General features: G+C 38.7%; 1 protein-coding gene and 7 pseudogenes across 1 annotated transcript in view; all 8 read right to left on the bottom strand.

Moving 5' to 3' along the window:
* The window catches only part of NKAIN3 (sodium/potassium transporting ATPase interacting 3), a 170,207-nt gene that overhangs the window by 87,635 nt on the left and 54,591 nt on the right, over positions 1–27,981 (bottom strand). The window lies entirely within an intron of this gene.
* On the bottom strand, positions 10,489–10,607 carry LOC128498182 (uncharacterized; annotated as a pseudogene).
* Positions 10,759–10,877, bottom strand: LOC128498170 (uncharacterized; annotated as a pseudogene).
* Positions 10,982–11,100, bottom strand: LOC128498242 (uncharacterized; annotated as a pseudogene).
* Positions 11,252–11,370, bottom strand: LOC128498194 (uncharacterized; annotated as a pseudogene).
* On the bottom strand, positions 11,525–11,643 carry LOC128498254 (uncharacterized; annotated as a pseudogene).
* LOC128498230 (uncharacterized) lies at positions 11,792–11,910 on the bottom strand (annotated as a pseudogene).
* On the bottom strand, positions 12,058–12,176 carry LOC128498267 (uncharacterized; annotated as a pseudogene).

Below are 27,981 nucleotides of genomic sequence, written 5' to 3'. Positions count from 1 at the left end.
TGATATATTATTGCCTATAATATTATTACACTTTGTGCACTCCAGCCCATCAGCCGAGACCCCTGAGATTAGTAAGAGTTATTCTCTTGTCTGTAGCCACTACCCAAACACACTAATTTCATTTAAATGAAAGATTTGTTATAATAAAATGACACATATCCTTGCTTCTCAGGCAAAAAAAACCATAGCGAAAAGACATTTAAATCAGGGACAAGAAAGTGAGTGTTCCCTAGTCTACAAAACACACAATACCTATGTCATCCTGATGTTAATTAGAAAATCAAAATATAATTTGCCATTCTATATTATCAGATGACATTAAAAAGTGTAAACAATGTGTGTCAGCGTTTATTTTTGCTAAATCTCATAGGAAAAAACATGTTTGATATACGATATATAAACACAACGGTTACTGCCTAGAAAACTGCTAGCTGTACTTGAAGATTACCGTTTAAAAGACCTGTGTGTGTGGCATTTAAATAGCTTAGCTAAGTGAAACTATTTGCTTTACTTCACATCTTTGTTAAGAAGCTGTCTGGGCCAATCAGTGTCTGACAGACCCCTGGGATACAGGCTTGCGAAACTACAATTATCTTTACTTGAATGGACATTGAAGTGTGATTGATCCTGGTTTATCTGATAACATGTCAAGATCACAACAAGCTATAGTTGTTATATTTAAATAGCTCTTGAAATAATACGTTTTGCTTTCCAGTTATTTTGTATACTGTAGTAATATAAAAAAAAAAAGCCTAAAAGTGCGAGTGTATTTTTCATTAAAAGAAAATAGTTCAGGATAGTTTTGTTAGTATACACGATATATATGAAACACTGGAGAACAAAATGTAGTGGTCACGCAGAGAGAGACATACATTGAAAATAAGTTCTTAGATACAGCAAATTATTGAAATCAAAAACAGTTTATTAAATGTATGACCCTATGAGAGGTCCACATCGAGGTTCAGTTGCCACAAATAGTACAGAAATAGACTTATTCATCCATAGTGAGTATGCATTATAGTGTAAGAGAGTTATAGTGTTCTAGAGTAAGCCATAGTGATTATAGCATGTTGATGGGACATGAGAAAATGCCCTAGATCCTAGGGATCCTAGGTTAATTCTCATAGGAAATGAAAACACCCTGCTTGGAGTTATTGTCTTGATGCCCATCCATTACTGCAGCACTGCTTTTGAGAAGCCAGAGGTTACATTGTGGCATACATGTATAACAAACTATCCATTCAGTCAACGTGCAGCATGATTTAACCCATCCCTACTGCCCAGTCATGTTTTAATGCTGTAATATCGTGTCTAGAACAAGTTGTATGTTGTGAAGAAAGATGGCCTTTGCCGTGGAATGTTAATAATTTAGCAAAAATCCATCAGTTGTCCCCAGGAGTACTTTCCTGACAAGTATATTGAGTGTATCTAATCACATATTTCTAAAAATGTCCTTCAGTATTGTTGTGCTTAAGCCAAGGATTAAGCCAAGCTTTTTGGAACTAAATAGAGAAGCACTTGTCCTGAAGTCTGTGATTTATTATTTATTAAATACTTTAATATGTTTCTGTGTAATAATAAATGTAATAAAAATGTTAATTTTAATGAAATTCATATCACTCAAAAAGGAAAGCATGTTGTTAATGTCTTTCAATGTCATGGTAAAGATCTGTAATTAGAAAGAATCTACTGTTTTTTAGACTTGTACCTAATTTAATTGTTGTGGATACTGGCACGGCCGATTTATCTCACCATACAGCTCAACTAGCATGTGAACCAGACCAGAACCATAGAAACGGAAATATCTCAAACTACATGGTTGATGAAAATAATTTCTAACGTTAAAAGTAGAAACAAAAATTGTCATCAGTTATTAAACTACATAATGTCTTCAGCACCATGTCATGCAAATAATATTATACTGTGTTAATGAAGACAAATCTAAATAATGGTAACTATAAAGCTTACTTTTCACATAGGCATGCAACTGTAAGATATTGTAATGTACTGTATATCATCAAGGATGGACCCACAGTGGAGCACTTAACTATTAGATAATGCTTCTTTATCTGCAATGCCCCTTACAGAGGTTGCTTTTATAAACACTCTAGAGGATGAACCCCTGGATACTCTGTGGCCAGTGTGACAGTGTGGCAGATATGGGGGGCTTTAAAGGGCTTTCTGGAGGCAGAGTAGCATATAGGGGTTAAAAAGAATATCAGGGAGGCAGAGTGTCATATAGGGGGTTAAAAGGAATATTAGGGAGGCAGAGTGGCATATAGGTGGTTAAAAGGAATATCAGGGAGGCAGAGCAGCAAATAGAGGGTTAAAAGGAATATCAGGGAGGCAGAGTGGCATATGGGGGTTAAAAGGAATGTTAGGGAGGCAGAGTGGCATATAGGGGTATAAGGCATTTCTGGGGTGCAGAGTGGCATATAGGAGGGTTAAAAGGCATATCTGGAAGGCAGAGTGCCATATAGGGGGTATAAGGCATTTCTGGGGGGAAGAGGGGCATATAAGGGGGTATAAGGCATATCTGGGGGGCAGATGTGTATAACTGGGGACAGGTTGGCAAATAAAAACAAAAAATCCATTTTTCGCAATCATACTTTTTACTAAATATGAAAAAATAGTTTACATGTGAATTCGTATTTACTAGTAAAACTTTTTTCTTATAGGGTAGTCTTATATTTAGGCTTTTTCTTTTTTTCCTAAATTAATATTCAAATTTTGGGGGGTCTTCTTCTTATAATCGAGCAAATACGGTATATATCTATGGAAAAATTTAGAAAAGAAAGACATTCATGTGACACAGCCTCTTGAAACTGCCTATTGTAGATAACAGACATCTTCTTTATGGAGAAGCTTTTAATCTCTTGACAATTTGAAACCAATTGTAGTAATGTTGCACTAGTTAAACACTAGGAAGGGCAAAAAAGTCACGTATCATTCCCTTAATCTATAAAGTAACAGAAAGGAGATAAATGTGGCTTTGTTACTCCCTGCAGAACAGAGATGTTACTTTACATCATCAGCGCACAAAGCTGTGCCACTCAGACAGGATTATAACGCAAGGACAAAAGTTCTGTAGAAAAAATAAAAATGACAGCAGCTAACTTGATAAGGAATACAGATGTGCAGTATTTTAGGACTGCTCAGATGAAAAAATGAACGCTATGAACCTACATATTACATTTAAGCAACAAAGAATGAAAAGGATAACGCTCCTACACAGTATGAGCGGAGGGTTAAAACTGAAGGGAAATAATGAGATATCACCCAAATGGGATTTTAATCAACGAATTTGGGGAAGTGATTGGATAAATTATAGGTAAGGTATCACAGACCACCAAGTGCTTTAGATTCAGACATTTCTCTGCATGGGGTATTTATGCATTTTCAATGCAAGAAAACCCTGCAACAATCTGTTTTTCCCATGATTTATGAAAGCACATACTCCTATGTGTCCCTGTTGAGGAGGAACGATCGCTCTTTTGGACCTAATTCCTCGGCCTTCCCAGACAATTTGCTTATAACTTCAAACCACATTGTATTATGTTTTTTAAAGAGCGCCAGCAGAATCTGTATCACTATTACAGTTAACAATTAACAACAACTGATACTATATAATTGAGTAACAAATGTTAAAGAAAATGTTAAAACATACTGGTACAGAAGAATATAGCCTTATTCTTGCAATCTTACAAAATACTAGGAGGCTAAGCGGAAATAAGACAGTAGGAGGGGGCTGCTTGAGTAAGGATGATTTGATTGTAGCAAGGGTTTTGTGGAGAGGTGAGTGGCATGGAGATATTAAAGTTGTGACTGGAGGGAAACTGCAACACCATCTCCCGTTGCACTCAGCAGGTAACACATCTATAATCTGTTATCCCACTTGCACTAACTCCTCAGTATCGAGATGCAACCAGAATGCAACCCCGGCACCCCTTTCTTCTGCGCCCTCTGGAATTCTGTGCAACAACCTCAATACTCTCCACAATCTTTTCGTCTTTAACCACCTCAGTCTCTTACACTTACTGAAACGTGGTAAACACCCTCCAAAACTACCTCTCCTGCTGCTCTCTCTTATGGTGGGCTACACTACCGCCACACACCTAGACCTGAAGACAGACAAGGAGGGGTTATTGTAATCCCCCTCTCCCCCTGCTTCGCCTTTCAAAGTCTGCCACTTATTCCCTCCCTCTCCTTCTTGTCTTTTGAGATACACTCTGTCTATATCTTCTCCCCAAATGCCATGCATGTTGCAGTGATATAAACACCAGCCACCTGCAAACTGCTGTCTCACAATGGACCACCTTCCCACACACCATGATGGCCACCAAATTGACCTAGTGTTCTCCAATCTTTGCTCAATATCTCACTTCTTTTTGTCTGACCACGGTCTGTTAACATGCGGCCCTGATCTATAGTATGTGGCATGCACCGTATAAATTGTCTCTCTTTAAATACTCATTTTATGTAACCTTGTATGTCTTTCTCTTGCTGTGTACTGTTCAATGCTCTGTGTAATTGGAGAGTCTGCTTCTGTACTCCTGGCTTTCGTTGGAATGGGTGATTGCAGTAACAGGTACCTGTTTAATCTTGTCTCGTATAGACAGTCATGTTACTAGACTTGTGCATTCAGATTAATTAGAATTGCAAATTTAAAGAACTTTTGGTAAATTCAGCGATTCGTACAAATCCCTGAAACGATGTTAGACCCCCACACACACAAATTGGATTGGAAAACAAAGCAAAAAGCTCTAAATGTTCGTCTGACATTTATGGGCCCATATTCACTGACAATCTCACTCACTCTCTCACTCTGACACTTTCGTTAACTCTCTCTTTTTCACAGTCTTTAAATGCTTCCTTACCTTTTCTGCCAACCAATTCCGCTTCTGCCGACCACTTCCCCATCTACTTGACCAGGAGGGAACTTCTGCCAAAATGGCAGCATTTGCGCTCTCCAATCAGGGGGAAAGGACTTACTGAAAGCCTCATCATTTTGCCATAATTTAAAATTGGGGCAATATGGCTTTTATCATGAAATTCTTATCCCTGTGCCACCATTTTGTCCTTACGTGAACTTCCAACAGAATTGTTGGACTTTCAGTTACGTCCTCTCTCCGCATTGTCATTTTGCCAAAAAGCTCTTTCTTTGGAATATCAGGGGAGAGAATGTCATGGGAAGCGCCACAATAATGGTGGAACTTTAGGTCAAGTTATGTCCACCGATATGCGGAAAAGGATAGCAGAGAGAAGATAGAAGATAAAAGAGAGAAGATTAAAGAGATAAGATAGAAGAGAGAAGATGAATAACAAGATGTGGAAAAGGAAGCGGTCGGCACAGAAAGCAGGAAAACATTTAGAGAGCGTGAGAGAAAGTGAACAAGAATGAGAATGAATGTGAGCTTCGGGCAATGAATTTCATTCCAAATCAAAAATGTCCCTGATTTTCATCTGAAAAAATAACCAAATAATTTAGAGTTGTTTCTGGCGCATGTGCACATATCTGATAAGCATCCTCTGTTTTTGGTATTTTCTTATTGATTGGTGTGTTATGAGAATTATGTTTAACCCAGTATACTCTATTTAATTATTGAACCAATTAATTTTTTACCTTCCTTATCATTCTCATGGTACTCATCTGCCTCTCAGCTAATAATATACATGAACAAAGGCAGAATTTAAATACAATTCATGTGAAATGTAACAAAATACTAGCATTATAAATGTGAAGGTGAATTACAGTGGTGTTTCAATGTGAATATTGGGTCTCTATATTACTGTGATGAATGTATTATTATGATTTATTTAAGGATCACACTAAACGATTAAATGGATCATACATCTTTGCCAGCAGTATGGAACTCCTGATGTACAAATTTCTGTTGAAGTTAGTTTTGCTGTTTTTAAAAACTATTACGAATGGCATATGGATAGATCAACATCATTTATTCAAAATGTTATTCTCATTATCCCTTGGCAAAACAAAATGCAAATTTGTCGTGTGTAATGGTGTATAAACTTAGCACTTCCAAGTGTTATTTAATGTGTAATTGATCTCATTCTAACTACAGATGGGAGAAAGAACACAACAATAAAAAAGGCTAAGCTCATTACAATGACATGCTTTGTGTAAAATAACTATGGCCCCTACATGACAAAAGGGTAATTGTTTAGAAATTATTTATTATTGGCGTCTATTTTTATTTTGCAGGAATTCACAGGATCTATTCTAAATGCAGTTACTATGTACAATTGTAATACAAAATGCATTTGTATTAATATTATTATTATCTTTTATTTATATAGCACCAACAATTTATACAGCACTTCTTACAATATTATATTCAAGACTAGAATTGACAGACTAAGAAACCCATACTTTAGGTGGAGAGGGCCCTCCTCGCAAGCTTACAATCTTGAGGGAATGGGGTGAGGACAAATATAAGGAACAGAGAAAAGTGAGAGGTAGTGTGGTGGTCACATGGCTGTATCCAGGGACACAGTGCATTTTTTCCAATAATGCAGGAGATGGCAGCAGAGTTTTAGGAGAGTTTTTCATCTCATTGACTTTAATATCCACTATGATGAGCCAAACATAATGAGTTTCTGTTCTAGGAGTTGCTTGGTTGGCTCTCTGTAAAGTATATTTAAAACCCTTTCCTTACCAAGGCTTTTTAGTGCCCTATAAGGTTTTATAATTATGCTATATTTTTTTGCCATTTTTAACACATGCGGGTAGCTGCCCCTCATTGGTTAATGCCAGAGGAGGCTCCTGCCGGCGACCAATAGAGTCACTCTTACGGACCTTTAACTCCTTGTGCGATCCTATGGATTCCCATTGCCGTTAACTCCTGCGATGCTACGTAGACAAGAAAGGCCACAGCCAGTGACTTGTATGGGGGGGGGGCAGGGAAACTAGTTAGGAGATATTAATGATAATTTCGTGTAAGTTTACCCACCACCATATTATTTTATTCTCTATTCGGTTTGAACAACGAAAATGCAACATTCATGTTTGTTTTCATGTTCTCCTGAATACGAATGCTATAAATAACCATAATAATTGTGAATGCTAGTACGCAAAAACCTATACTAAAATATTTTTTTGCAATTTTCTTAGAATGTCCTCTAGATAGTGCCACTGTTGAACAATGACCCAATTCATGTTTAGCAACATCTCTTAATTACAGATATATCCCATATACATATTTTATGTTCTAGAGGGCCATATCCATCCTTTACATAGTACTCTATAGGGTAGTATTTTTTATACTTATGGTTGAAGAGGTTTGTTGGTAGTGAACGGAGAAGGGCATTATCATTTTTACATGCTAAGTGCTAGGACAATGTGATTTTCAGCCACAAATACTTATTCAACAACTCATTCACAAATACTCATTCATTCCATAGTTTACACATATTAATTCAAGAATAGGCATTCATTCACACACTCATTCTTATGTTTGGTCATAAAATATGTGAATAGTACTGTATACAGTAGATATACCATTAGATATACATGCTTGGATCATATTGTTTTTTTTTTAATAAATAACACAATTATTATTAGTAGTAGTGGTATTATCTTGAATTTATAGTTCACCAATGCAGCATTTGTCAAAGCATGTTGTTGAAAAAACATCCTTATAATTAAATGATTTTGTATGGAAAAGTGATTTCATGATGTAAATGACTGTTTAAAAATAGTGCATGTATGATTTACCTTAATAACATAAATTGTGGCTATTTTAGGTGTATATTGTCTGATAAGATGGTACAGACTTTTCATTAATTGAGTGTGAGGTCCTCCCCTGGTGAGAGGACATTACCAAAGGCGTCGCCATATTGCCCTGAGTTCACGCTAGGGAAAAATGACAACAATTTCATTGACATCCTGTCCCCGGTTGGAGGATTGAGGAGAGGACATCACCAAAAGTACCTCCATATTGCCCTGAGTTCAAGTTAGTGAAAAATAACAGCGCTTTCAGTGACATCGTCTCCCCTCGATTTTGGTGGAAGTTCCCGGCGGGTTATGTCCGTAGAGATTGGAGATAGATTAAAGACAGAAGAGAAGAGATGAGAGAGGAGAGAAGATAAAATATAGAAGATGAAAAAGAAGAAGATGTGGAAGCAGAAGTGGTTGGCAGAAGTGTCAGTGATTGTCAGAGAAGGTAGGGAAACATTTTGAGAGAGTGAACAAGAATGAGAGTGTGTTGAGAGTGTAAGTGAATGTAAGCTCACCTATTTTGGACAAAAATTCTGAAGCTTTTTGTTTCCTTTTTGTCCAATTCGTGTGGGGGTCGGGCTAGTGTGTGAAGGTATGTGTTTTTGTATGTGTGTATATAAGTATCTTAGTGGATATGTATGTAAGCATGTTAGTGTGTAGTGTGTAAGTGTTCAGGAAGGGCCCGCATGCCCCTAAAAAAACAGTCAGGTATGTCTACACACAACTCCATGTACAACAAACAATTTCAGACTGTTCACTCTTATTTTGGACTCTATTTGGAACCTATAGAATATTTATATATACTATAACTAAGCTTTTGTTAGTTAGCTGATCCATGGTGCTACTGTATGTGGGTTATGGTTGGAATACAATCTTCTAAATTGCGTGTATACATTGCATATGAAGCATTGTAATTATGTGTAATGTATTTTCAAATTTGCTAGGACTGAGGGTCTGCCAACACATAACAAAATGTTAAATGGAACTGTCATTCATTTAGCAACTGTGTTCCTGCACCATAACCAAATTCGTTTTGATGGAAAAATGCGGAGGAAGAGGAAAGCCTACATTTTATTCATCTGAAACATATATAAAGTTTGACTCGGATACCCTTCCAATCAGCAGGAGACTTCCATCAACAGCGCAACGGGAAATTGAGAAAGGTTAAAGCAACTAAATCACATAAACTAATTAAACAAATTGGCAAACAAACATCTGTTCTTCCTGGGCTACAAACAAAAAGTGTTACATTAAAATCTGTGAGAATCATTGCATATGAATTTCACAGTTACTGTTGTACTTTAACTTCCAAAGTAATTTATTAAAAGGTTAAATTCATACTTTGACTAAACTCATACTGATAACTCGTACCCATACCCTATTCGTCACTGTCGCTGATTATGTTGCATGACCAGAGGACCTGGAGGGGGCTTGGACTACATCTATGTCAAAAAAGTCAAATTTAAACCTCCTTGCAACACCTTTCCACATTATGTACAGTAATATGGTAGCTGAGATAATTCATGGGATTGGATGTGAGAGGACCCCTTCAAGATGCATGTGCCTAAAAGCCCACTTGTTGATCTAAAACATGATTCATAATATTCATAAGAAATCAGGAATCCACCTCTGAGAAACTGAATACACAACTAACTGTTGTCTGTTAATAAAGTAAAACAACATTTGTGTCTAGAATGGTAATTTCCTGCTTATAAAAAGACATTAAAATTATTAAAATCAATAATAAAAAGTAGAAAAATATTGTAAAGATGACCTTTAACCTTTTGGTGAGAAAAAAATGAGTAGCTGCAGACAAAATGATGATGATGATGATGATGATGATAAATACTGACTGATGACCTAGAGCAACTGCTACCTCTCTGCAGTTATGTTGAGATAAAACATAAATTAACATAACATGATGTGTCATTTAAGCATTTTTTTTACATAGTTACCAACGGTCAGGTAAGTTGTAGTAACTGGGGGCATGCTTGGCAGTGGGAGGCTGGGACAAAGATGGCTATGGGAGACTGGAGGCAAAGGCAAACTCTGTCCCAAATTTCCTATAGGCATCTTTGTCACTAAATAGCTTCCCATAGTCCCATGTTTAGTGACAAAGATGCCAATGGGAAACTGGGGGCAAAGGCAAATTCTGTCCCCAGATTCCCATAGGCATCTTTATCAGTAAACATGGGACTATGGGAAGCTATTTAGTGACAAAGATGCCTATAGGAAACTGGGGACAGGTTTAATTAATGGGTCTGTGTGTGTGAGAGAGAGAGTGCCTGAGTCTGTGTGTGTGTGTGAGAGAGAGAGAGACTGCCTGAGTCTGTGTGCATGTGTGAGAGAGAGAGAGACTGCCTGAGTCTCTGTGTGAGAGAGACTGCCTGAGTCTCTGTGTGAGAGAGACTGCCTAAGTTTGTGTGTGTGTGAGAGAGATAGAGACTGCCTGATTCGGTGTGTGTGTGTGAGAGAGAGACTTTCTGAGTCTCTGTGTGAGAGAGACTGCCTGAGTGTGTGAGAGAGAGACTGCCTGAGTCTGTGTGGGGGTCTCCCAAGATGAGGTGCTTTCAGGGTGGTAGGGCCAGATGTATCAAAGTGTTTTGTTTTACTCCTCTTCTTCTGTTGCTGCTGCTTGTCACACAAAGAGAATTATAAGCCCTGGGACAGGACAGAGAAGGTGAGAAGGTTCAAATAAGGACTTAAAGCTTTGATGATGATGACCAAGAAACACATGTAAGAAATCAAGAAGCCTACAACACCTGGTATTCCCAGATGGTCTCCCATCCAGGTACTAACCAGGCACAAGCCTGCTTAGTTTCAGAGATCAGAAGAGATCGGGCCCTTTCAGGGTGGCATGGCCACAGGTGTGAAAATGTTTTGTTTTACTCCTCTTTTTCTGTTGCTGCTGCTTGTCACAGAGAATTATATGCCCTGGGACAGGACAGAGAAGGTGAGAAGGTTCAAATAAGGGCTTAAAGCTTTGATGATGACCAAGAAACACATGTAAGAAATCAAGAAGCCTACAACACCTGGTATTCCCAGGCAGTCTCCCATCCAGGAACTAACCAGGCCCAACGCTGCTTAGCTTCTGAAATCAGATGAGATCAGGCACATTCAGGGTGGTATGGCCGCACGGGTGAAAGTGTTTTGTTTTACTCCTCTTCTTCTGTTGCTGCTGAAGGTTCAAATAAGGGCTTAAAGCTTTGATGATGAGCAAGAAACACATGTGAGAAAAGAAAAAGCGTACAACACCTGGTATTCTCAGGGGGTCTCCCATCCAGATACTAACCAGGCCCAACCCTGCTTAGCTTCTAAGATGAGACAAGATCAGGCACTTTCAGGGTGGTACGGCCACAGATCCGAAAGTGATTTGTTTTACTCCTCTTCTTCTGTTGCTGCTGATGTCACACAAAGAGAATTATAAGCCCTTGGACAGGACAGAGAAGGTGAGAAGGTTCAAATAAGGGCTTACAGCTTTGATGAGCAAGAAACACATGTGAGAAAAGAAAAAGCGTACAACACCTGGTATTCTCAGGGGGTCTCCCATCCAGATACTAACCAGGCCCAACCCTGCTTAGCTTCTAAGATGAGACAAGATCAGGCACTTTCAGGGTGGTATGGCCACAGATCCGAAAGTGATTTGTTTTACTCCTCTTCTTCTGTTGCTGCTGATGTCACACAAAGAGAATTATAAGCCCTTGGACAGGACAGAGAAGGTGAGAAGGTTCAAATAAGGGCTTACAGCTTTGATGATGAGCAAGAAGCACATGTGAGAAAAGAAAAAGCCTACAACACCTTGTATCCCCAGGCAGTCTCCCATCCAGGAACTAACCAGGCCCAAGCCTGCTTAGCTTCCAAGATCAGATAAGATCAAGCACTTTCAGGGTGGTATGGCTGCAGGTGTGAAAGTGTTTTGTTTTACTCCTCTTCTTCTGTTGCTGCTGCTTGTCACACAAAGAATTATAAGCCCTGGGACAGAGAAGGTGAGAAGGTTCAAATAAGGGCTTAAAGCTTTGATGGTGAGCAAGAAACACATGTAAGAAAAGAAAAAGCCTACAACACCTGGTATTCCCAGGGGGTCTCCCATGCAGATACTAACCAGGCACAAGCCTGCTTAGCTCCAGAGATCAGACAAGATGAGGTGCTTTCAGGGCGGTATGGCCACAGGTATGAAAGTGTTTTGTTTTACTCCTCTTCTTCTGTTGCTGCTGCTTGTCACACAGAGAGAAATATAAGCCCTGGGACAGGCCAGAGAAGGTTCGAATAAGGGCTTAAAGCTTTGAGAATGAGCAAGAAACACATGTGAGAAAAGAAAAAGCGTACAACACCTGGAACTCCCAAGCGGTCTCCCATCCAGGTACTAACCAGGGCCAAGCCTGCTTAGCTTCCAAGATCAGACAACATGAGGCGCTTTCAGGGTGGTATGGCCGCAAGTGCGAAAATGTTTTGTTTTACTCCTCTTCTTCTGTTGCTGCTGCGTGTCATACAGAGAATTATAAGCCCAGAATGGCATTTCTGGGGCAGAGTGGCATGTAAGGGGTATAGGGCATATCTGGGGGGTAATAAAAACAAATGCATTTTTCTCAATCATAGTTTTTATTAAATAAAAAAAAAGTTTACATGTGAATTGATATTTACTAGTAAAACTTTTTTATATAGGGTAGTCTTATATTCAGGCCTTTTATTTTTTTTCTAAATTAATATTTAAATTTTTGGGGGGTCGTCTCATAATCAAGCAAATACGGTACATTTTCCAATCTACACTGTGAATGTATTCAATATGGACAAGAACAATACAATGAAGTGGTTTTAGTTAAAACAGATTGTGTTTGTTCATGATTGTAACTTAGATGCAGATCATATCATATTTTAAGACATGTTTCTACATAAATTATGGTAATTCCAAAGGGTTCACTTACTTATTATTATTACTGTATTAAGGGACAATCCTATCACTGTGCATTTTTTAGTAAGTAAAACTGTTTTATATTAAGTTCTTTTCATGTACCAAGAGGTAAATGTAAATCAGAAAAAATGTAATTAAATTAATAATGGGGATCCTGTGCGTAGTTTTTTACTGTATTGATGGCTGATTTTTGTTTTAAAGCTTGATATGAAAAATAATATATTTGTCTGCCACATCCAAAAATATAACATTGCATTAATATGTATTTCCGTGTCTATTTTTCTGTTCTGTTTTCCCTTACCACACTCTGGTTTTGAGGAAACAAAAACCTTTCTAGCACAAGGACTTTTATTTACCACTTCATTTTATATGATGAGTCAAGCAAATCTAAACATATTAACCTGACCTTTTAAATGGCAATGGCTCCTAAAATGAATGTCACTAATATATTTTAAATTTCATCTGTTCATTGGCTGCCACAGGTCAGATCATCCAGGCTGTACATAAATAAAGGCTTCAGTGTTATTTACATCTGGTCACAGCTTGTGGCGTAACACAAACACAGCACATTCCACTGTCAATAGTTTAAAAAAAGGCTCTGCACGAACTAGCAGGAGTAAGGAATGAGCTGTGCCGATACGAAGGGGTACAGTCTAACTCACGGAACCAAAAGGTAAATCAAATTATTCTCAAGGGCACTTAGAAGGATGCAGCTAGAAACCACCCCTATAAATCAAAGAAATACTTAACCCCTTTGTTACCTTATGAATGTACATCCACAAAAGGTGTGGCAAGATTACCTTTAAGATGCACCTGTGGGTCCTGCATTTTTCACAGCAACAAGGATATCTCCCTGCTGCTGCACAGGAGGATGTCTATTGACAGCTCAGATCCCCCTCTGCCAGCACAATTGCATGATCAGACATTCCCTTCCAGTAGGCGTCATTGCTGACACTAACGAGAAAGCCGCTGGAGCACAGGAGAGACTCCCCTGCCAGGTTATTACAAGTATAGTGACCAATAACGTAAGTCCATCGAGCCCTGCTTGCTAATCACAATATCACTTATATATATATATAAGAACACCATCTTTGAATTCAATGGTTTTACATGTCAGAACTTAATAACAATCATCTGTTCTGTAGCAGGTCTAAACAACAGAAAACAATTCAAGTTATTGCTGCTAAAGGTGGTTGTACAAGCATGGCTTCTCCATTTTGGCACCATTTTTGTTGAATAAATCATGACACAGTGTAATATGTCATGTGTTATTGTTGTTATTATGTCCTCATATGTAAAACCATATAATTCAAAGAGGGTGTACTTTCTTTTTCACATAACTGTACATATATTTTAAAGCCCTAATATCCCATTGCTCTAGCAATAGATGTAAAAATTATAACCCCCCCCACTACACTCAAACTCCTTAAACAAAAAGTATTAAGAATACTACCCTATAGGGTACTAAGTAAGGGGTGGATAAACGCATACATAAAAAGATATGTGTGGGGGGTATGTCTGTAATCAGGGGATGTTGCCAAAAAAAATTGGGTTATTGTTAATCAGTGGCACCTACTGTGGAGAAGAAGTTCTTAGCAAAATAGCATTTTAAAAAAATAGTACAGGTTTTTACATGTTTCTATGGTTTTGTAAAAAAAAAGAATGTATAATTGTGTTGGTAAACATGGAAAAGGTGAATCTTGATTTAAAATGAAAAAGTATGGTATGTATGGCACTAAAAATACTCGGTAAGGAATGGGTTAGACTGGTTCTGGCTGCCCATCCGCTTGTATGCTTCTGGCTAAGACCAACTCTCCCAGTCTTAATTAAGGTAATGTATGAGTTTGATGTGTAAAGCCAATATAGTCATATTATAACACCACACGTATGAGTGTTATATATCACACTGAGTTTGTATATAGATTTTACAAGATTGAAGAGGTTTCATTTCACCAACATTGCTTTTGAAGGAGCCTAATTAAACAACTGTATATTTTCTTTCTCATAGATCCAAGAGAACTCTCACCTATATTTCATATCTCATAAAACAAATGCAAAATGTGGCTCAGTTCCATGATACATCAAATTGTGATTTGCAGCAAAGAGAATAAAACCGTCCCAAGCTGTGATCAAAATTACTAATGACTTTGGGGTTTCCATTCAGAATTGATTTTAATTTCTGCACAACCTAGAACGCCTAAAATAAATAATGACATGTAATGCTTTATACTATCAGCTTTATTAAAAAATCTATTGCACTGTTAAGCAAATTACCTGTCACCCTTGTTGCGGTACATTAAATTTTACATTAACAAGAAACTTGCTTGGTATCCTCTATCCCTGCAGCTAAAGCCCCAAGACTTGGCATTAGTAATTGCAATATTAATTTGGAGGTTAATGGACATGCAATGCCATCTGCAGTAACCAACTAGAAAAACCAGCCATTATAAATTAAGCTAATTAACACCCATTATCGTTATTTATATATTTACTTCAAAGGCCTTAAATATTAAACCCGTACTAATTATCTGTAGCTTGGGAAATTCACAACAAAGGATTCATGATATCAATATGTCCTTATCAGGTAATAAGGCAGTATTTAAATTTAAAAAAGGTACATAGAGCTACAATTACTGTAGTAACAGTTTGAATAATCTCACACTGTACAGTATATATAATTTGTACCTGTAACATATTGATTAAAGGGATACTCTAGTCAATGCATATTTAACTACTTTCTAAGTTGCTTCATATTCTTTCATCTAACCTGTAAAAAAAGAAAAGAAAAAAATAGATTTACCTTGAGGAGCAGCTGTAGTTCTGATGCCTCCTCCATGTCTGAGCATTTCATGCCATAGATTGGCTGCAGTGGTAAGTAAGATCTCTGATTGTAATCAATATGAGCACTTTCTGTACATGAGCACAGTGGTCTCATTAGACCCCCCCACACAGAGAATGAATTGAGCCAGCTCTGGAGCTGTGTGGCGGTGTGTATCTTATGTATCCTATATGGTGAATAGTTGGGGTATGGAAAAGGGGAAAATGTATGTGGGGGAATTTTGTAGAAGGGGGGGTCTCAAAACAATTTAAAGTGACTTGTCAGCTATCATATGCATTAACATGCATATGATGGACAGAGGGTCCCTTTAAGCACTAAGTACCCCAACAAAAAAACAAGTTGTACACATTGGATAGATTGTAAAATTCTACGGATTTTCTTGTTGCATGGACTACAGGATACAATCTAACTTTAAGAATTTGATTGAAACATTCTACAGAATTTGATTGAAACAAGCTCACATTTAGTCTGGATTGCTTCCTTCAGAGAAGTAAGCAGGCTCAGCAGCTTTACAATTTTTTAAGGTGGTTTTATGGTGGTTGCAAAGGCATATAAAAACAGAACAACTTTGAAAGCTCACAGTTGATTTGGCAACTAGTGAATTCACCAAGTTCTCCAAGAACCCAAAAGCTTTCACAAGCTCTACGAGTTTTTGCAGTGCAAATTGTGATGGTTTATTAGTACTATGTCTTGTCTGATGAAAACTTTTTCATTCCTTTTTAAAATATATACGTCTGTCTCTTCCATAAGTTCAATGAGTTTGTCTCCTTGTGCACCTGCACACAGCATGGCTTCAACATACAATAGGAAGATAATGTCTGAAATACAAAAATACCAAACCAACTTATCTTGTGTCTGAGCTGAGTAAGAGATGTATATTCAGCTCTACTTCTGGAAGAAGATGTTCAGACCTACATTTTACAGAGCCTGCATCAGCAAAAATTGAGCACTGCAATATTAATATAAAATAAACAGAATCTGATGTACCGTATTAGCTGAAAGGAATGAAATGAACAAAACCGTAGAAATACAATTATTTTACAGGATTGGACTTTGGGATGTTAACACTTGCCCTGCTGATCAGTTGTAATACTACCTGTACTTCTTTTACTTGCCTAGGTAGCAAGCCCCCAAAATGTTTTGTTACCTACTACATCCAGCAGAATATGTACCCAATGCACCCGAGCCAGTCTGTCCAACATAATTAGGTGTTTGATAACTGTGTGTATTCTTTGTTACTGGGCTGTATGGAAGACCGCAGTGTAGTACCACATTTTCTCCTTTTACTTACAACACTAGCTAGTGAGCATTTTATTACATGCTGTATACTTTTGTGATATTATCCTTATTCGCTACATGTAAGTAGAAAACTCATAGCTATGGCTTTTTTCTCATCTAAGTACCTAAATGTGAAGTATAATTGGGTGGAACATCAAAAGACTTGGAGAATGTTTTCCCTTTATGAATGAACCAGAAATTCTCAGCAAGCCCAACAAAAAGATAGTGTTATGTATCCCTAGTGTTCTTGGCAGAATATGTACCCAATGCAGTTTGTCTAACATATTGGGGATTTTTTCATAATGGTGTATATACTGCTTTAATCTCTTGTTATTTAGCTGTATGTAAAATTGTATAAAAAAAACTGCAAACATTAAGATTGTCTTGTTTCATAAAAGAATGATTAAATAAATGGGTAAACTGCCTTAGAGCAGCGTCCAACTTGACACAAATATCCCCCACAATTTGATAATAAGTGCTACACTGTGATATAATGTCTTGGCTTGAGTCATCAGAGGTCCAACTGAAATAGACATTAAAATCCCATTTTAAAATGTAAAATAAGTACATATTTATTTAGTGAAATAACCTTATGAAAGGAACAGCTTTAGGGCATCGTTGCATATTTGACACCTTAGTGTTTCGTAGACTCATCTATCATTTATGTTCTTTGCTAGGACAGGTTGAACATCGTTTTAACCTTTTATATATATGTTCCTTAAATATACTAAGGCTATTCTGTTCTATTTGCAATGAGCTGTCTGTGCCATCGCACACAGAAGCCATAAGTTAATAATAGCTTTGCACAATTTCTCATCTTTCCACACAAATGTCTTACGCTTTATCCTTACGGCTATCAATATAATTTTAATGACATGAAAAGCCATCGCTGATTTTTAACACTGTACAAAGACTGTTTCCTCCAGAAATAAAAAGACCTCAGAGACTCTTAAATTCTGTGGACCATATCCAGTGTCATTTATTTGCTATTATAAAGTCTAAGGCTGTCAGAATTGAAATGGACTGCATGAATGCATATCTTCAAAACAGAAAGCAATTCTTTTGAAGTATCAAGCTGTCCTCTTATAGTGGGGTTTATGTAATAAACAGTATGTTGTGCTTTATCTCACAGGGGAGTTGTTTCTAGTTGGGTTGACTAAATTAGCCCTTTCGGTTCTATCCATTAAAGTACTAGTGTTTGCAAATTTGCAAAAAATGTGGGTTTGCAGTAGCAAACTCGTGTGAGTCCAACTCAAGATTTTACTAAACCCATCTCACATTAGCACTCACAAAAAAAATAATGATTATAAAAAACTTGCATACAGTTGTGTGCAAGAAGTGCATGTCCTCATCTGCAACTCGCAAAATGTAAGCCTTACCCTCACATGACCTCACAAACAACTCCCAGATTAATGACTCGACTTCTTAGATAGATCCATTTGTGATGTAGTTAGTGAATAACTTTTTAATGAATAAACCCTGGTTCCTATTTTGATTAACAATATTGCCTTCAAAAGCAATTGGGTCTATTTATAAAGGAAGACTTGGCAGCAGGGTTTGCAGCAGGGTTGGCAGCAGGGTTTAAACTTCATCAGTAACTGAGTCTATTATTTAAGGTTGGCATGAACATGCTGTACATTTCCTCTGCCAAGGCTGGCACCGTTCGGGAAATGCACATCAGACTATGCATTGCTGCAGGGCAAAAAGAGTAAGCATGATATCACACATGTGAGTGTTGCTAGAACGCACTTCTAAGACCTAAAACCATTGCAGCTATTGTATGATATTTTGTTGTTTCCATCACGTTTATGCTTTCAGTTTGCATTGGGTCACTATTAAAATATAAACTTTAATTTTCAAATTAATGGGATAAATGTTATATTTGTTAGTGCCCTTTACCTCTCTTTATTCGTATTTACTTTATACTCATTACCATTAGTGTTAAGCTGTATCAATGTTGTGATGGGGCCCAAATAGTATCTGTGTTTCTGTATTGACATCATTTGTTCTATTTTCTAACGTATAAGTTGACAGAGGAGTTTATAGGAGAGTTGGGCTTTCAGCTCTGTGAATTTGCTATTATGAGGGGGCATCCCTGACATATGTCTCCAAAACACTGGCTGAGCTGGCTCTGCATAAATGGCCATCAAAGCTATTCTTGGAGACAATGATCTATGGGTTTTACTATTCATAATGTCAAGAGAAGGCAGCGAGACTTAACTGTGACTCTCCTGCAAGCTCTCCAGACAGCTACTTCTTTTTGGAATAAATCCCAAGGAATGTTTAATGACATAATGATACCACACCAATATCATGAGCTGTATATACTTCTAAGGGCTACAGAAGTGGCTTCTGCCTTAGGGGAAGATGTCCCAGCTGGCTATATGGTTTTCAGTTTGAAATTCTGCTGTATTCTCATCCCTGTCATGTATACCAGCTTTTGTTGAATCACATTTCAATAAAATCATACTATTTTTAATAATAAAATGCATTCTATGTTTATACACATACATATATGAATGAATTGAGATATATCAGTGCACGCTACTGACAAGAAATTACTGGGAAAACATAAGTATTTAGCGTAAGTCATGCACAATAGTATTATTTATGGTGTATAAAAAGATCTATTTTAAAAGACACTCCACCAGAGGTGGCACTATGAAATAATTGTACCAATATATAATAGTATCACACATGTAATAAAGTACCAATATATTTTTCCTGTCCTGAATTTATATTGTTATATATGCTGTTTACTTTGGGGATTCTCTTTTTAAGTGATATAGTAAAAAAACGATCAGTTTATGAGTAACATGAACATAAAACTCAAGATTCCTGTTGAGTCATTTTATTTTTATTTGTTAGTGTTTTGCAGTGGTTGCCTCAATTAGACATTTGGGAGATGAGGAGATGAGTTGGTTGATAATCTTTAAATGCCTATTCTTTCTTTATTTGCAATTAAATCTTTGAAGTGTGTGGTTAAATTAAATTCTTTGCTTTAGAGATCGGCATAAAATGTAGGTTATTTAATTACAGCGTATCATTTTCCAATTGAACACAAGAATAATTAGCATAACAAAAGTCATTTTATAAACAATACGAATGGATCTAGGTTTTTGACCATAACTAGTTATTGATAACCTTGATCTACTTACAGAATCACGCAAGATAAATGTCAAGACTTTTTCTTATGATGGCAAAACACCAATATGTCGCAAGGTAATAAACTGAGGGGAACTATAGAATCACAATTATCAATTTTATTACAGACAGGAGGCTTCATATTATGCATTAAATTCCTTCTTTACTACTTCAGCAGCAAAATAGTTAAATACAAAGTTTGGTGGAACAAATAAAAACATCCAAACTTGAAAGACACAATAGAACACTGAGTAGCCAATCAGCATGCAGTAGAGGATATGTAGGTGTAGGTCCCCAACTAATCTCCCTCTTTCTTGCTGCTCAGCTGCACAGATAAGTACCAACTGTTTTTTGCTCTCTGAATTGTATTTTTTACCTCAGTTATGTGGTTTAAAATGCTTTAATTTATTTTCTAATATTTGTCACTACCCTCTGGCTGTTTAATTTCATCCTGCCAGTGGGTGCATGCGCACACGTTCACAGGTGTGCGCGCATTCAATTATACAGTGTTGCTGTTTTTACCAAATTGCTTATTTTGGGTGTTTATACTATTCCCCTCACCCCTACATCTATCATACCCTGTTTGCGCCAATTTCTGCTGCGTTTTCGGGTCCAGCGACTGCTTTCGTTTCTTTGTCAGTTTCATTTCTATTCCACTTTTCTGCTGAAATCGCGTGTGACGTCATACGTCTCGCGGGATTTTGGCTCTAGCTGGTTCTCAGCTAGATTCCCGCCCCCTTTTCACCTCAGCTTACCTCAGGAAAGCTGCACATTGTTTCAACAGCTCCAGAGTGTCTCCTTTTGTTGCTGTTTTACTATGTCTTCAAAGGAACTGAAAAAGGCAGGTGATATGCCCACTCCTGCCTCTATTCCTACACCTGGTTCAATTTCTGAGGCCCATATTAAGGACATCTGGGATAATACAGTCTCAAAGTCTGTCTCCACCGCGGTGGTTTTGGCCATGACTTCAATGCAGGAGTCATTGGTGAAATCTATAGCCTCTGCAGTATCCCATTCCAAACCTAAAAAACACTCCAGGGATAGTGACCCTAGAACCCCCTCAGACCAATTTTGGTCACCTGAGGAGTCGGAATCTACTTTAGCCATAGGCATGAGGAGGTCTGGGAAGGCCACCCAGAAAAGGAAACACTGCTTTCCTCTATCTTCAGACTCCCCCAAACGCGCTAAAAGCCGTTTACATGGGAAAGAAACAGACTTATCTTTGCGCTCTGCGCATGTGAAAGACGTGTCTGACACCCAGACCAAATCTAAACCCTCTGCTCGTGAGGAAGGCAAACGAGCTCAGAAGGCCCATTATAGGAGGAAGCCTGATTCCTTCCATACCTCCTCTAGCAGTGATTCGGACTCTGAAATCGTTTCGCTAATAACCGACTCCTCATCCTCATCCGATTTGTATTCAGACTCCCAAGATCATAACGATCAGCCTGGAAAAACTGAAGACTCTATTCTGGATGCTAAGGGGTTCCCCTTTTTCCATCCAGACCAAATAAAACATCCCCGCTCGGCCGAGTGGGTACCAACTGCTGTCTTCACACTCCTGTCGACATTAACATACTAAGTGGCTGGATGCAAAGGGCAATTTGCTTCCTGGGCAACGCCAATTGCGCTATGTCCGCAGAGCGCAGACGAAGCATCCTTATTAAAATTGACCCGCAGCTAGCCCATATATCCAGTAAAGAACCAGGCTCAGCTGCGGAAGGTTGTTTATTTGGAGAAGCCTTTCTCAAGGACATTAACAAATATGTAAATGTTTTCTCCAATCTGGACAAGGCAAATGCCAGTCTCAAGAAGGTTTTCCACCCAAAAATTTTTGGCAGGGCTGGGAAAAGCAGAGGTCGTTTCCCCAGCCGTCCAAACCCTCCATACCAGACCTCTTCATATAACCCAAGCTACACCTCGTCTTATAAGGGTTATCAAGGAAACTCCAACCATCTCCCTTTCTTCCCACATCGGGGAAGACCCTGGAAAGCACGGGGCCATCGAGGAACTCCTCGTGGAAGATCATCTTTCAGTAAGTATCACTGCTCCCCTTTCTTCCCCCAACAGGCTGGGGGGGAGATTATTACATTTTTTCCCTATCTGGAGTCGTATCACAAACGACTCTTGGGTTCTAGATACAGTAAGGGGTTACCAAATAGAATTCATGTTTCCCCCCTTTCAGGATCAGCTTCCCCATCCAATTCATTTTACCCAACAAGACACTTTGCTGATCCAAGAAGAAATCTCAGGCTTGTCCCACAAAGGTGCTATTATTCAGGTCCCTCTAGACTCCCCTGGTTTCCTGAGCAATTTGTTCTTGGTAAAGAAAAGGGATTCCGGCCACAGACCGGTTATCAATTTACGCACTCTCAATGCCTTTGTGAAATACAACCATTTCAAAATGGAAGGAATTCACCTCCTTCGAGACCTTCTCATTCACAAAGATTGGCTCATAAAGATAGATTTAAAGGACTCCTATCTTACTGTACCCATTCATCCGTCCCATCAACCATTTCTCCAATTCCTCTGGAAGAATACGAAATGGCAATTTACATGCTTGCCATTTGGGTTGTCTTCTGCACCATGGTGCTTTACCAAATTACTCAAACCCGTAGTATCACTACTACGCAGCAGGGGTGTCAGACTCATTATATATCTAGACGACATCCTTATAATGTCTCAAGACCTAGAGACCATCTCTTTTCACAAATCTTGGACAGTTTCCCTTCTCTCAAACTTAGGTTTTATCATCAACAGGGAGAAATCCATTCTATCTCCAACCCAGGAAATAGAATTTCTGGGATTCCTAGTCAATTCACAGTCCGCTACACTGAGTCTTCCTCCAAGGAAACTCAAAACCATAAGGAAAGAGATTTCCTCTATTCTGAACAAACGCCTGATCTCTACCAGATCCCTAGCTCGAGTAGTAGGCCTTTTGTCAGCCTCTATCCAAGCTATTTTCCCTGCTCCCCTCCATTATCGAGCACTTCAACGTTTGAAGGCTCAACATCTCCGCAATGGTCTGGGATATTCAGACGAGATTTCCCTAACCCCAGACACGGAAGAAGAACTACGGTGGTGGCTTCTCCACCTTCGCAGATGGAATGGAAGAGCAATCTTCAGCTCATTCCCAGACATAGTCATAGAGTCCGATGCCAGTCGTTTGGGTTGGGGAGCTCGTTGCGGCTCAATCTCCACCGGAGGGAAGTGGTCCATAACAGAACTCAATCTTCACATCAACTGTTTGGAATTACTGGCAGGGTTTTTCGCAATAAGGAGTTTTGCGAAGGACAAAACTCATTGTTGCGTTCTCCTCAAGATGGACAATATATCCGCGGTTCAGTATGTGAACCGTCTGGGGGGGACCAAGTCCAAACTCCTAGCAGATATTACCAAGACCTTATGGCACTTCTGTCTAGAGCAAGACATCTTTCTCAGAGCAGAATATCTGCCAGGGCTATCCAACACCATAGCGGATTGGAACTCACGTTTTCTCACAGATTCCAGAGATTGGAAACTGAATCCCTCAGTTTTTCTGACCCTTTCAAGCCTTTGGGGCCCATTTGCCATAGATCTGTTTGCCTCGAGACTCAACACTCAACTTTCCCGATTCTTCAGCTGGCGACCAGACCCGGAAGCCGAAGGCCAGGATGCTTTCCTTCAGGACTGGTCAGAAGGGATCAACTATGCATTTCCCCCCTTCTCCATGATCTCCAGGGTTCTCCTCCTTACATGCTCCCAGAGAGCAGTCCTGGCCCTAGTTGTTCCATGGTGGCAAACACAACCATGGTTTCCTCTCCTGTTGAGTATCCTAATAGATTTCCCGAGGACCCTTCCTTTCCATCAGGACATCCTCCTCGACCCAGCAGGGAACTTCCACCCTCTGGTCCTCTCCCACCAGTTACCCCTTGTGGCCTGCCTAGTATCAGGGCAGCACAACTTGATCCAGAAATTTCAGACTCGGCTAGACGTATCCTTTCCGAAACCTGGGCTCCAGGTACCAGAACTAATTATGGATCTGCCTGGAAGCTTTGGTTACTTTGGTGCATGGAACGGGAGGTGGATCCCGTACATTCCAATGTAACCAACATTCTAAATTTCCTTTCATCCCAGTTTGACTCTGGTAAAGCTTATCGTACCATCAATGTGTACAGATCGGCTATTTCCTCCAATCACGCTTTCATCGATGGATTTCCTTCAGGTAAGCATCCTTTAGTATGCAAGCTCATGAGGGGTATCCGTTTCAAACGCCCCCCTCTTCCTAAATACCATCATACATGGGATGTGTCTATTGTATTGAACTTATTGAATTCCTGGGACAATTATGACTCTCTCCCTTTGAAATTATTGTCATTTAAACTAACCACTCTATTATGTCTCATTTCTTTCAAAAGGGTTTCAGATGTCAGGGCTTTAGATATATCTCTTAGACAATATGTACCTAATGGTGTTAGTTTTAAAATCCAGAGACGTACTAAAACTGGTTTACAGTCTGTTTTCTACCCTTCATTTCCACATCATCCGTCTCTTTGTGTTGTTGCTTGTCTCAAAGCCTATGAGCTCAAGACTACATCTCTTCGTAATGTCTCTCTTCCTCAGCTTCTAATTTCCTTTCGTAAACCTTTTCTTCCTGTCTCCTCGGCTACTCTCGCTAGATGGGTCAGAGCCACTATGTCTCTGGCGGGCATAGATATCTCTGTGTTTGGAGCTCATTCCTCCAGAGGTGCTATGTCAACTAAAGCCTTCCTGGCTGGTGGTTCTTTGGCTGAGATACTCAAAGCCGCAGACTGGTCCACTGACTCCACCTTCAAGACCTTTTATTTTAAACCTGATACTCACATCTCGTCTGTGGTGTTGTAATTTTTATATCTAGCTTTAAACATGCATAATATGAAGCCTCCTGTCTGTAATAAAATTGGAGATTTTCCTAACTTGCAGTGCAAGAAAATATAGATTTTATTAACGACAGGAGGCGAATATTATCCCACCTCATTAACCCTCCCTTTATGTCATTTTCTCATTTCAGATTAGTTTATTCTCATCGTTCTTTGTTTTGGAAGTTTGTGATTATCGTCCAGTCGGCAGCGTGAAAGAGGGAGATTAGTTGGGGACCTACACCTACATATCCTCTACTGCATGCTGATTGGCTACTCAGTGTTCTATTGTGTCTTTCAAGTTTGGATGTTTTTATTTGTTCCACCAAACTTTGTATTTAACTATTTTGCTGCTGAAGTAGTAAAGAAGGAATTTAATGCATAATATTCGCCTCCTGTCGTTAATAAAATCTATATTTTCTTGCACTGCAAGTTAGGAAAATCTCCAATTGTTTTCATCCTTGTTCGTAAGATACTGCTTCAAAAAAAAAAAAACTAACTAAAACAAAATCACACAAACTATTTCAATGTTATTGATTGTTTCAGTCAGCTTTTGCGGAAGAACTTCAGGTAAGGAAATTGATAAAAAAGAGTTATTTTCTTTAACCATGCATTTTATATTCCATAGAGATACAGTAAACCAAATTACATACTTGGAAACTAAAATTCTGTTGTAATAATGACCACTAACAGATGTACCGGTATATCTATTTTACAATCAGCAGTCTAGATCTATATATTTGATAGAAAGAGGGGCACAGACAGCTGTCTTTTATTCAGTAACACTTTATGTATAAGGAAATTTGAAATATTGCTTGCAGTCAGGGCTGGCCGAAGACTAAACGCCACCTGGGGCGAAGTTTCAAATGCCGCCCCCCCCGCCAACGCCGGTACTTACCTTTAAACAGTCCTGCGGCGAGTCTCCCTGCTCTGCCACGGTGCCGGCATGTAATGCTGAGTGCCGGAAATTGACGTCACTTCCGGCGCTCTGCATTACAAGCCGGCACCGAGACCGAACAGGGAGACTCGCCGCAGAGGAGAGAGAGAGAGAGGGGCGCCGAGCGGGTAAGCGAAAACCACTCGGTGCCCCTCTCTCTCCTCGTCTTCAAAAAAAAAAAAAAAAAAAGCGCTTGGGGCGGCAAAGTGCCGCCCCTTCTAAAGTACCGCCTGGCACTTTAGAGGACTATTTTAACCAAAATGTAAAACATTATTTTTTAATTACAGTATTTGCTCGATTATAAGACGACCCTGATTATAAGACGACCCCCCAAAATCTGAATTTTTATGAAAAAAAGCCTGAATATAAGATGACCCTATAGGAAAAAAGTTTTACCAGTAAATGTTAATTCATGTAAACTATGTGAACAATTTTTTTAAATGAAAGCTATGATTGAGAAAAATATTTTGTTTTTATTTCCTTTTTTTTCAACCCCAGTTATGCACATCTGCCCCCTGGCTTGGCACTCTGCCTCAGAAATGTCTTGTACCCCCTATATGCCACTGTGCCCCATGATATGCCTTTTAACCCTCTAAATGCCACTGTGCCCCATGATATGGCTTTTGAAATAGGTGTAGGGGCACCATGACTGGGGAAGGAACGAGGAGCACCCCATGACCTAACAAGGGGTTAAAATATTGGTTAGATACATACATCCTCTGTGACTACTTGGCCCCTGTGTGAACTTTTGCCCCCACACTCTGAATGTTCAGGAACAGGAAGAGGGGGAGGGCACTGGGTGTCATCAACTTAATAAATTTGGGAACCTGCTCACAGATGAGCTTGTAGGTTTTTTAAGTAGGCGAAATTCCCACCCTCCCTTCCCTCTTTTTATTTTGTTCTATCGTCTTGTGTGGCGGTTGGTGTTTATATTTTGGTCATTGTTAATATGTGGTTGGCTGGTTCAGTGCTTGAGACAACTATCTAAGGTATGGTTGTACTCGTGGTGCACATGCCTCAGGGCGGAAGTGCAGAACACTCCCTGGGCGCCTTGCTCAGGTGATACGTTGGGTGACGTGTGGTTGCTGGGCTTTGGACGCCGGCAGCCTCTACAGGTGACGTGGTTTGTTACGCCCTTACCAGCCCTATAGATATACGGTGTTATATGGTTGGCTTGTAGCCAAAAATTTGTGGTTTATAACGTTTAAGAAATATGATAATGAGTGTCACGGTTGGGGCATAATACTGGGATTTTGACCGTGGCCAAATTTATCCAAAATCGAACAATAAAGCAATTTTAATTACATACATTGTCTATGTGTCTTATTGGGGGAATGGGGCCGAAGTTGACGATACTAAGGTCATGCCTTATGCCTTATAGCAGGCTGTGGAGCTTTAATTGGTTGCAGCCATGAAATCTGTTGCTCCAGTTTAAGGGATTCATTGACCTAAATGCTGCGAAAGGTAATGATTTTGTAACAATAAGAACACAGTCTAAAGTGTTGAATTCTTGTTTAAAATATAAATATAGCTTAAATGTGTTAGTCAATACTCAATTAAGCCGTAACATGTCAGCTATTATGATTTTTACTAGAAAACTCCTCATTTGTTAGCACATTAATAACAATATAATTGACAGTCAATTGCAGTTAACACAATGGGTAAGCTGTTTTCAGACATAATAATTGACTTTTATATTACTAACTCATTGTTGAAAAAAAAAGGGTAACAAAGAACCTATGTAAAACAGTGAACCAAATTAAATGGTGTCATTCTACCTAAAAACAAAATGACCCCCCACTGAAATATAAAGCCAAGGACCAAATAAGGTCTGAGCCTCTACATCAGAAAAAATGAGTAATTTCTAATAATTCAGTAAATTATATATTTTACCCTACGGATTAACATCATTGGATCTTCCTTTTTGTTTTCTTTTTCATTTTCTTCCAATAACCCTAGGAGGGAAACATTCATTGGATCTTTCTATTAACCTTTGCTGCTCTTTATTGGACAAAAAATTTGGACATTTTTTCCATGAGCTAAGTAGTATTAGATTGGACTTAAATATCTATTTATTCTATGTATTATTTATCCTATTTATTTATTATTTACTCATATATTGACTTATTTATTTCAATACTTTTTTTTAGATTTCATTGCACATTTTGCACATGAGCATTTATGATATCAGAAGTTTGGATATACATATATTTATGGATATATTAGTACAAATTGATTTGCACATATGTTTTACTTATTTGA

Source organism: Spea bombifrons, chromosome 5 (assembly GCF_027358695.1).
Source record: "Spea bombifrons isolate aSpeBom1 chromosome 5, aSpeBom1.2.pri, whole genome shotgun sequence".
NCBI classification, from domain to species: Eukaryota; Metazoa; Chordata; class Amphibia; order Anura; family Pelobatidae; genus Spea; species Spea bombifrons.
The sequence above is the reverse complement of the archived record's forward strand: the minus strand, read 5'-3'. Positions and strand labels throughout refer to the sequence as shown.